Source organism: Pavona decussata, unplaced genomic scaffold (assembly GCF_977016875.1).
Source record: "Pavona decussata unplaced genomic scaffold, jaPavDecu1.1 SCAFFOLD_127, whole genome shotgun sequence".
NCBI lineage: Eukaryota > Metazoa > Cnidaria > Anthozoa > Scleractinia > Agariciidae > Pavona > Pavona decussata.
In genome coordinates, this window is record NW_028145541.1 from 697,275 (window position 1) to 708,650 (window position 11,376).

The following is an 11,376-nucleotide window of genomic DNA, read 5'->3' on the forward strand; positions in this document are numbered from 1 at the left end:
TTTTGTGAGACGAAATTCCGTCCAAGACGAGTTTGCCGTCTTCTAATATGAATTCAACAAATCTGTCGATTTTCACTTGTTGATAATTTTTGTTCCATTCTCTGTTAAGTGATTTAAGTTAACTGAATAGGCCACCGGATAAAATTGTACCCTTTACGGATTCTCAGAGAAACTAGAATAATTCATCTTGGTGTGCCAGCTAGTTGTCAGGTTTTCCTTATAAATTAAAGTTTAAACAATAATAGTGCAGCGGGAGGTAAATAAGCCGTCTCCTTTAGTAAGAAAAAAGTTGAAATTCAGGCTAATCAATTCCACACTTACACGGGTATGCGAGCTACCCGCTTTCAAAAAAAGCGTTGTCACTGTAGAAACACGCCTGTTCTTTCCCAAACGCCTCCCACCCTACTACAGTTATAGCAAGACAAACAATTATACACCAAAAATGGCCAACCTTTTTATCCTCTCTCTCTCGGCTTATTCCGGCTTTTGTGAACAGAAGTAACTCACGCGACATTTTACGGAGTCACAGTTACCTCCATTAATCAATTAACTACATTAATACTCGTTCCGGAAATACTCAAAATAGCACATTGTAATACTGATAATATGAGCACTTGACAGCCACCAGTTGGCAGACAGTCAACTCCTCTCGATCTCTTATTCCTCGCGCAAGGTTTCCCGTTTCCGTCCTTAGTAAGGAACAGAGGAAACAAGAAATCCTTGCAAACGCTCTTCGGTGAGAAACTGAGATTAAAGACACCATGTGTCGTCGACCAAAGCAAACACTACTTGTCCACTCATCACCTCTTAATTAATTATTAATGATTTGAAAGCCAACAAATGCACAATATTGCTTGATCTTGACCTTCGATTCCCATTGATATACAACCACATGTAGCCCATCCTTTTCGACCTTTGTAACGTAAACACCAGCGTCTCGTATTTTAAGCATCAAAATAACCATTAAGGTAAGAGAATACTGGAAAAAATGAGTTATTTGCTCTGTAAATCAGTAAGTCACGAAGTTTACAATGTATAGCAGCCTATCTCTCATTCAAAGTAAAAGTTCTCGCGTGTTTGTCATTTATGCTCCAGTTGCTTTGAAGTAAATAAACTTATGCAAATTTCCGTTTCGTCTGGTTCTTTCTTTTGACTCAAAGGCTAAGAAAACAAAATTGCATTCTCCACCGTTTCCACAATGCCCGGGGGGGGGGGGAGTACTCCCTTATATGGGCTATATAGGTATGTGCGGCCCCAAAGGGTATGGTTTTTCAGCCGCTGTGGTCATAAATAGGGTAGCGATTTTAGCCATTTTGCCGCTATTTTGGTAATAAATAGGGTATCGATTTTTGCACTCTAGTCTTGAATTCGTTTTTTTTTTTTTTTTTTTAAAGAAGCTACTTCGTCATCATGATGTTTACGGCAACTGCGTACGTGCCGCAACGGCTTGTGACGCGCTCCGGTCACGCGCTGGGGAGTTTCAGTGAACTAAAGTTGAACAGACACTATCAGCTCATAAATAGGGTATCAAATTTTTGGTCAGGTCATAAATAGGGTAGGAAAAATCGCAGATTTTGGTCATAAATACGGTAAGGGTTTTGGGAAGCGGGCCGCACACCTGGCTACCCAATTTTTTTGGGAGTACCCCCCCCCCCCCCCGCGCCACAATATAACTTCGAAATTTGATTTAACTTTCACTCTGACTGGATAGCATCTAGCAAACTCTTGCTCATGCACCCGTTTTTAGTAGTGTGACTCGCTCACCAAACGCTGAGCGATATCAATACCTTCGTTGCGTAGAAGAAATCGTCTGTAACCCTTAAAATATGTGAAAATTTTTCGAGGATTGTTGCGCTACAAGATTCTAGTAATTTACGGTGAAGTGGATAACTAGAGTACATCAGGACTTTGTCTTTTTTATAAGTTCAAACTCCGAAGAAGTGCGATGCCCTTTTTATTGTGTCATTTCATTGCTCCCATTAAGTATCAACTAGTTCTGGTCTGACCTATTTCACACACTGTAATTCTATTGTTTCATTTCCTTTCCCCTTCTTTGCCTGCTGAGCAGTAGGCGCAACTAATGATAATAAATGAATAAAAATAATAATAATAATAATTTGTATAGCGCTAATTCCATAGAGTACGTTAGCGCTTTAAAATATAATTGTGTTAAATATACAGTAGTAAAATACAAGATCGATACTGATTATAAAATCAAGTCAAAATTAAAAGTGCTTCTATCACTATATAAAAGTATTAAAATTTTAGAACTTACGATTAAGCGTCCATAACAAGATATGCATGCACATGCAATCAGATTGTCTATCTTTTTCCAACAGAGCGTATAGTAGTATAAGTTTGTTAGTGTCAGTGGTTCCTCGGTTACTTGCTAGCTATTAATCGGCAGAGAGGCAATTTCGCCTTTATTCCTCGAAAGTTGCCGTTCTCGTCTTTACCACAATGGTACGGAGCTAGATACCTTTCCAAGCGCTCTTTGGTGACAAGTGAAACATCAAAAATACCATGTGTTGTAGCCCAATGCCACTCCAGAACACTGGCTTCGTTTTCGAAACTAAATTCTGGGTAAGTTTCGTAACTCTTGATTATTTTAAATCCCGCTAACAAAGCATACTGCTCGATTTGGGCCCTCGATTCGCATTGATACATCTGGCAAATCTGTTCTGCGTTCTCGGGATTCAATTCCTTATAGGCATTTAACTCAAAGGGCGGCACATGGTCGATGTAGAGTAAGGCTATTTTGCTTCCTTCACTTAGACTTCCAAACATTTTCTTGAAGGCTTGTTCTTTGTCACGTATCCAGTGAAGTACACCATTACCGAAAATAATGTCGTACGTCTCTGACCCCATTCCTGGGAAGTTTGAAGCGCTTCCTTCGACGAATGAGAGATTCTTGATTTCACTGTGAGTTTTCTGAGCCAGCTGAATTCGTTCCTTATCAGGATCAACACCGATAACCTTTCCTTCGGGTCCTACCAACTCAGCTAGATAAGCAGACAGCTCTCCTGTGCCGCAGCCTAAATCCAAGATGGCGTCTCCTGGTTGGAGAGAAACATCAGCTTGGATGAAATTTTCACCTGCTTTCTTTTGCACGGAAAACGAGACTTGTTTGTAGCCCTCCGCTACGTTGCTGTTTGAGAAATTTGTCATGTTTCTTTCAATGATTGTTCACTAGTCAACATTTCATGATCATGACTCATAACGCCCTTAATGATATACGCTGTAATCATAATTATAACAAAATTCTCTATTGTGATTCGCTATCAGCACGTGGAGTCCGATACGGCCTGTAATCATACGAATGATTAACGACCGCTAAGCGGGGGTCCGATTTGTTTCAACAAATGATTGTTTGCAGACTGAAATGGACGTCCACAAACTTCCGCTTACCAATTAATCATAATTACAATTGCCGAGAACAATAAGCTTTATCACGGTTTTCGACGCCATTTTGACGAATAGGCAAACACGTCTTGAAATAACAGTGTTTGTTTGGAGATCCGATGTCAAATAATTTTCTTAAAACACCGCTTCTGAAAAATTCATGAATTGTAAACTTTTGGCACTAGAAAAAGGATTTTAAGAAAAAATTGGAGGGATGCTGTGCCAGAAAGCGTCCAGTCGTGTTTTGAACTTTCTATAGATTTGTCTGTATAGCGCACCAGCCATGAGCTGCTACTAAAAATAGCGCGAATTTTTCTCGAAATCGACTTTTTCTAAGAGTTAAGTCCATGGTTTTTGGTCAAAAATGAACAAATATTGGAGGGTTCTTTTTTAAATCCTGTATGTCCCTAGCGATCTCCGCCTGTCGTTAAACTCCCTTGGGAACCTAAAAAGTGTCTCAGGGGACGTTTTCGGACACACTGATTCGATTCGAAGCCTTTAAAAGAATATTTGTATTTCCTGCAAAAATCAACTTTGACCAAAAAATGCCCAAATTTTTAAGATGGCACTTTTCACTTGCTTATGTCCCTAGGGATCTCAGAGTGTCGGAAAATGCCTCGAAAATCATTTTTAAGTGCAAATAACGCCCTGACAAAGAATTTCCTGTTCAACTCTCACCCAGACTTTATCTTTTGGGGGCTATTCCTTTGTCCCTGGTCCCTTGTGAGGCGTCGAAAGTGTCTCAGGGCACGTTTTTGGACACACTGATTCGAATGGAGGCTTTTAAAAGAATACCTGTTTTTCGTCCAAAAATCGACTTTTCTTCCATGGTTTTTTTTTTATCACTTGGCTAATTATGGATGCAATATGTACGCCAATAAATTGAAATTGTTTTTCAATAACACCTATCTTTCGGAGGTGTTATTGGTGACCTGTTATTGCAGTGTACTTCTCGCTATAAATGGAAATAAAATGTGAAAAAAAAGTCCATGGTTTTTGGTGAAAAATGACCAAATTTTGAAGTCGACATTTTATCACTCGTTTATGTCCCTAGGGATCTCGGCGTGTCGTGAAACTCTCTTGGGAACCTTAAAAGTGTCTCAGGGGACTTTCTCGGACACACTAATTCGATTGGAAGCTTTTAAAAAAAGGCTATCTCTAAAACAGGGAACGGGGAACGGGGAACGGGGAATCTCTAAAATAGGGAATCTCTAAATGGGGGAATCTCTAAAATAGGGAATCTCTAAATGGGGGAATCTCTAAAATAGGGAATCTCTAAACGGGGGAATCTCTAAAACAGGGAATCTCTAAAATGGGGATCGGGACATGTCTGACGTAGGCCGGAAACCACCCAAACGCTAAATGTTTTCATTGCGTCTGGCTGGTTGCGTTTCATGGCGTAATTAACTAGTAATGAGAATATAAGGTTTAATAGCCTGTGCTTTGTTATATCAAAAAAGACAAAATTTAATTCTCTCAAAGTAGTACCAAATGGTGGGAAATGGCTGCAAGAACGTGTTAAGGTAAGACATGTCTTTAAGAGATTCCCTATTTTAGAGATTCCCCATTTTAGAGATTCCCAATTTTAGAGCCGATTTCCCCTTTTAGAGATTCCTCATTTTAGAGATTCCCCCTCTTAGAGATTCCCTATTTTAGAGATTCCCCGTTCCCGTTCCCCATTCCTCCATTTCCCGTTCGTTATTTTAGAGAATATTTCGTCCAAAAATCGACTTTATTGTGAGGGGTATGTCCATGGTTTTTAACCAAAAATGACAAATTTTTAAGTCGGCATTTTTCACTTGTTGATCTCCATACGGATTTCGGAGCGTCGTAAAACTACCTTGGAAATCATATCGAATTGCAATTGGCTATCTCTAAAATAGGGAACGGGGAATGGAGGAATGGGGAATGGGGAACGGGGAACGGGGAACGGGGAATCTCTAAAATAGGGAATCTCTAAAAGGGGGAATCTCTAAAATAGGGAATCTCTAAAAGGGGGAATCTCTAAAATAGGGAATCTCTAAAAGGGGGAGTCTCTAAAAGGGGGAATGCCTAAATTAGGGAATCTCTAAAAGGGGGAATCTCTAAAAGGGGGAATCTTTAAAATAGGGAATCTCTAAAAGGGGGAATCTCTTAAATCTCTAAAGCTTTTTTACAACCACTGTTTCGGCAGGCTTTTTTGTTGTCTGATACTGGGTAATAAACACCGCGCCAAATGAGCCTTGACCAATTACTTCCTGGCTCGTAATCTCGTCCCAGCTAAATTTTGGGAGCCCATCAAACGCCTCAAGCTTTTTTCTTTTGCTGGCAAACGCCAATGGAAACTCGAAATTGTTATCCATGTTGACCTGAAGCCACCGACTTGAAAAAAGGTCGACCGAAGGTCGGGATGACATGTCTTATCTTAACACGTTCTTGCAGTCATTTCCCGCCATTTGGTACTAATTTAAGAGAATTTGTCTTTTTGGTATAAAAAAGCAGACGCTATTAAACCTGATATTCTCATTACTAGTCTTGTTAATTACGCCATGAAACGTAACCAGCCAGACACAATGAAAACATATTTAGCATTTGCAATTTGGGTGGCTTCCGGCCTACGTCAGACATGTCTTTATCCCAGGGAGATAAGCATGTCTGGTACCTGAGCGATAACATCATAGATAAGGTGAATTTTTTCCTTGACCAGTGAAAGCTTTTTTTTCTTGAAAAACCGAGTTGAGGGCGTTTGTTGCAACTTTCGAAAGGCATAAAAGGAAATTGGTTAGGGCTTTTTTATTAGACATCGTTGTAAGGCCATTAGGGCTGATGGATCAATCGCAACACAAACACCGCGAATTTCACAATTGGCATTTTTGAACTGATCACTAGATAATAAGCTTTATGCAGGCGTAAAGACGTCTGTCTAGTCCAGTTAATGATGGTCGACGTGTGTTACAGATGCCAGGCCCGGTTCCAGTTCCAGTCATTTTGAGTCTACGGCTTATTCAGAGATTCAATTGCGCTTTCATCTTTACCGTTTTGCAGTAAGATGCTGTAGAAAATTCGATTTCTCTTGCTGTATGTGGCCCTTTGGTATCGATTGGCATAAATTTTTTAGACCACCCCTACCGAAGATATTGCGGCAAGCGACGACAACAATTTATTTTTATCTTATATATCTAGTAATTATGCAACAACTGTCAATAATATTATTGGTTGTTGGCAAATGCTGTAAATGTCTCTTAGGAAAAACTCTACTTCTAAAACGTTCATAGATTTATCCAGTTTGTTGATAGATTCTCCCGTTTAGAGATTCCTCTTTTTTGAAATTCCCTATTTTAGAGATTCCCCCTTTTAGAGATTCCCTATTTTAGAGATTCCCCCTTTTAGAGATTCCCTATTTTAGAGATTCCCCCTTTTAGAGATTCCCTATTTTAGAGATTCCCCCTTTTAGAGATTCCCCCTTTTAGAGATTCCCCCTTTTAGAGATTCCCTATTTTAGAGATTCCCCCTTTTAGAGATTCCCTATTTTTGAGATTCCCCCTTTTAGAGATTCCCTATTTTAGAGATTCCCCCTTTTAGAGATTCCCTATTTTAGAGATTCCCCCTTTTAGAGATTCCCTATTTTAGAGATTCCCCGTTCCCCGTTCCCCGTTCCCCATTCCCCGTTCCCTGTTTTAGAGATAACCAATTGCAATTAACGCCCTGAAAAATATTTTCCCGTATACTTTTTGTGGGCTATTTATTTTTCCCTGGTCCCTTGGGAGGCGTCAAAAGTGTCTCAGGTCACGTTTCGGACACACTGATACGATAGGATGCTTTTAAAAGAATATTTGTATTTTGTGAAAATAAAAGACTTTTTCCAAGGGGTAAGTCCATGGTTTTTGGCCAAAAATGACCAAATTTTAAAAGTTTTCTTTCGATTCTTCACTCCTTATGTCCCTAGGGGACTCCGCGTGTCGCAAAACTCCCTTGGGAAAGCGTTAAAACGCTTTCGAAAAGAATTCTTGGTTTTCACATGACGTCATAAAAAACTGAAATTCGTAACTAAACACAATTCTGGGTTTTTTTGTTCATCACAAAAAAGAAAGTATAGCACGATAGCATTCGGGGACGTGCGAAGACCTTTTTTGGGTTTGAAATTCTCGGCTTGGGACTTTTTTTGGGTTTGAAATTTTCTGGTGGACTTTTTTTGCCCTTAAGATTTTGGCGAGGACTTTTTTGGGGGTTGATGAAAATCGTGCCCTACCATTCTTGATTTTACGCAAAACGATTTCACTAACAACTTTAAATCAAAACAAAATGGCAAGACAAAGACAACTCTTGTTAAGTTATAGCGGTTTATTTGTTAACGATCAATCATCTTTTATCAGTTACATATTGTTGATTGTCGAAGATATCGCATTACACCATTATCCAACGTGCTAGGTGGTCTGCGTGCTGTGTCAACTGGTCACGTTCATAGACTTCATATGACTTCATATATTCTAATTCCCAACCGCGTCGCTCTTGTTGTCTTGACCGCTCTTCTGGGCTGTTTAGTGTAACTTGAATACCCTTTGCCATTAATGTGAGCTTGATGTTGTTCGCTTGGGTCTTGTTGGCTGAAAATCAGTCAACAGAAGTAAAAGCCAACAAAACCAACAAAGGAATTGATAAAATTCAGTTCGAATTGTAATATTTTGATTATTTACATGCAAGTTTTTGTGCATCAAGCATTTTATTATTAATCAGCAGAAAACAATTTGATGTATTAGATGAGTAACCATAGTTCGATCTCGTTTGAGTATTTAAAGCCTTATTTTGTGATATAAAAAGAGACAAGATGTTCCCGTTTTTGGTTTTCCTGAACAAACATATATTGCCCTCGACTTTGAAAAATGACTGCAGTCTGCCTGAAGTTTTGTGACAGATGCACGAGGAATGAATAAAGTCGGACGCCTGAAATATCTCGCATTCTCTTGGTCTTTTGTACTTTTATTGTTTTTGATGCTTAAAAAATTTGGACTTTTTTGGGTTACGTTTTTGGCTGCTAGACTTTTTTTGGGTTTTCCTTAGCGTGACGGGACTTTTTGGGGGTTTCAAAATTTGGCCTCATTCGCACCTCCCCGTAACTAATATACCCGAGTACCCCCCCCTGGGTTGAATTTTAGATTTTGGCGCAGTGCGTGACAGAAGGATTACTGCTCTAAACATGTCACGTACATGAAAACATCGATTTGTCTCGTGTTTTTTCAGGTCTGATCAGCTAACATGTAAAAGAAGCGTCTATATAAATGTGTGAAAGTTCAGCAGAGAGAAGAAAGGCTTTAAAATAGCCAAGGTAAACGCCAGATGTTTTTGCTGGTTTCCGGCCGCCATGTTGGTGTCCCTCAGACGGGGCACCAACATGGCGTCCCATACTAAACTCTGTAATTTTCCGTGGTACATTTCCTCGGATAACTCGATTATGAGATATCGCACAGCCCTGTGGCTTTCACACGTTGTTTATGTATCACTCTTCTACAACATATCAATTTCTTGACTTTATCTAATGAATGGTTGAGGATTTTATTTTTTTACTTGGGTGACGATGTGTGAGGTGAAAACCACCAATTATGTTAAATATACAATACTAAAAACTACAAAGTCGACAAAATTATAAAATAAAGTCGTACGTCTCCGACCCCATTCCTGGGAAGTTTGAAACGCTTCCTTCGACGAATGAGAGATTTTTTATTTCACTGTGAGTTTTCCGAGCCAACTGAATTCGTTCCTTATCAGGATCAACACCAATGACCTTTCCCTCGGGTCCCACCAGCCCAAACCAAAATTTTAAGAACGTATTTTAATACGTTCCTCAGGCTGAGAGTCGATTAAGAACGTTTTTATTTTGCTAATTTGTATATAAAATCAAGGTAACAAATGTAAATTAACCAAAATACTTAAGGGCATGTTTTGTATAACATTAACAATGGTGACACACATCTCGGTTTGTCACTTTGATAGATTTTGTGGTCACGTCCGCATTGTTTTACTGAAATACATTTAGTGTATACCACTGATGTAATGTAAGAACATCTGAAGAACGTTTTGAGCCTCAAATCGCAAAAAAATATAAGAAAGTTCAGCCTCAGCTCCAAAATTAGACGTTCTTTAAAAAAAAAAACAGGGTGTATTCCCTGTGAAGTGATTTAAGTTAACTGAATTAAATTGTGTACTGTTTTCGGATTCTCACAGAAACTCGTATTATTCATCTTGGTGTGTCAGCTAGTTGTCAGGTATTCCTTATAAATTGAAGTTTAAAAGATAATAGAGCATCGAGAGGAAATTTGTGACTTTGGAAAAACACATATTCTCTCCCAAACGCCTCCCACCCTACTAGAGTTATATATAGCAAGATAGACAAACAACAATAGTGTCATCATCTGTCTTTTGCACAGAAAGCGAGGCTTGTTTGTAGCCCCTCTGCTGCGCTTTTTCTGGAAAATTTTGTCATGTTTCGTATCTTCTATGGTGTTAGCGTTTTCAAGTCAAATGCGAGATAGCTGCACGGGCGCACCCTTAATGATCATGGTAACTCACGCCACATTTTACGGAGTCAATTACCTTCCCTCCCCTCCCCTCTACTCCCCTCCCCTCCCCCTCTCCCCCCAGTTGACTACATTAATACTCGTTGCGGAAATACTCAAGATAGCACATTGTAATACCGATAATATGAGCACTTGACAGCCATCAGTCGGCAGACAGTCGATTCCTCTCTTATTCCTGGGGAATCAAGGTATGCCCAAGGTTTCCCGTTTCCGTCCTGAGTAAGCAACAGAAGGAACAAGAAATATTTGCAAACGCACTCCGGTGACAAGTGAAAGATTAAAGACACCATCCGTCGTCGACCAAAGCCTCTTATTAAGAAAGACTTTCTGTGTTTTCAAACACTACTTGTCCACTCATCATCTCGTATAGCATTAATTAATGATTTGAAAGCCAACCGATGCACAATACTGCTTGATCTTGGCCTTCGATTCCCATTGATATACAACTACATGCAGCCCAAGCTCTACGGCCTTTGTAACGTAAACACCAGCATCTCGTAATTTAAGCATCAAAATGATCAATAAGAGAAATACATGTACTGGAAAAAATGAGTTATTTTCCCTGTAAATCAGTAAAAGTCAAGAAATTTTACAATGCATAGCAGCCTATTTCTCACTCACAGTAAACGTTTTTGCGTATTTGTTATTTATGCTCCAGTTGTTTCAGTGAAGTAAATAAACTTATTCAAATTTCCGTTTCGTCTGGTTTTTCTATTTTGACTCAAAGACTCAGAAAACAAAATTGCATTCTCTTCCGTTTCCACAATGTATCTTCGAATTTTAATTTAATTGTCACTCTGATACGGATAGAATCTAGTTTTTAGTAGCGTGACTCACTCACCAAACGCTGAGCGAAATCAATGCCTTCGCCGCGTAGAAGAAATCATCTGTAACTCTTAAAACATGTAAAACATTTTCGAGGATTGTTGCGCTACAAGATTCTAGTAATTTACGGTACAGGTGGATAACTAGAGTACATCAGGACTTTATCTTTTTTATAAGTTCAAACTCCGAAGAAGTGCAATGCCCTTTTTATTGTGTCATTGCTCCAATTAAGTATCAACTAGTTCTGGTATGACCTATTTCACACACTCTAATTCTATTGTTTCATTTCCTTTCCCCTTCTTTGCCTGCTGAACAGTAGGCGCAACTAATGATGATAAATGAATAATAATAATAATAATAATAATAATAATTTGTATAGCGCTAATTCCATGGAGTACATCAGCTCTTTAAAATATAATTGTGTTTAATATACAGGAGTAAAAATACAAGGTCGATACTGATTATAAAATAAAGTCCAAAAAGGCTTCTATACATACATACTTTATTGTTACCTCCCCAATGGGGCTTTTCAGGAACAATAATTTAAATACTTAAGTTACTAATAACTACACGATTAATTAAAATTAATCAAATTTAA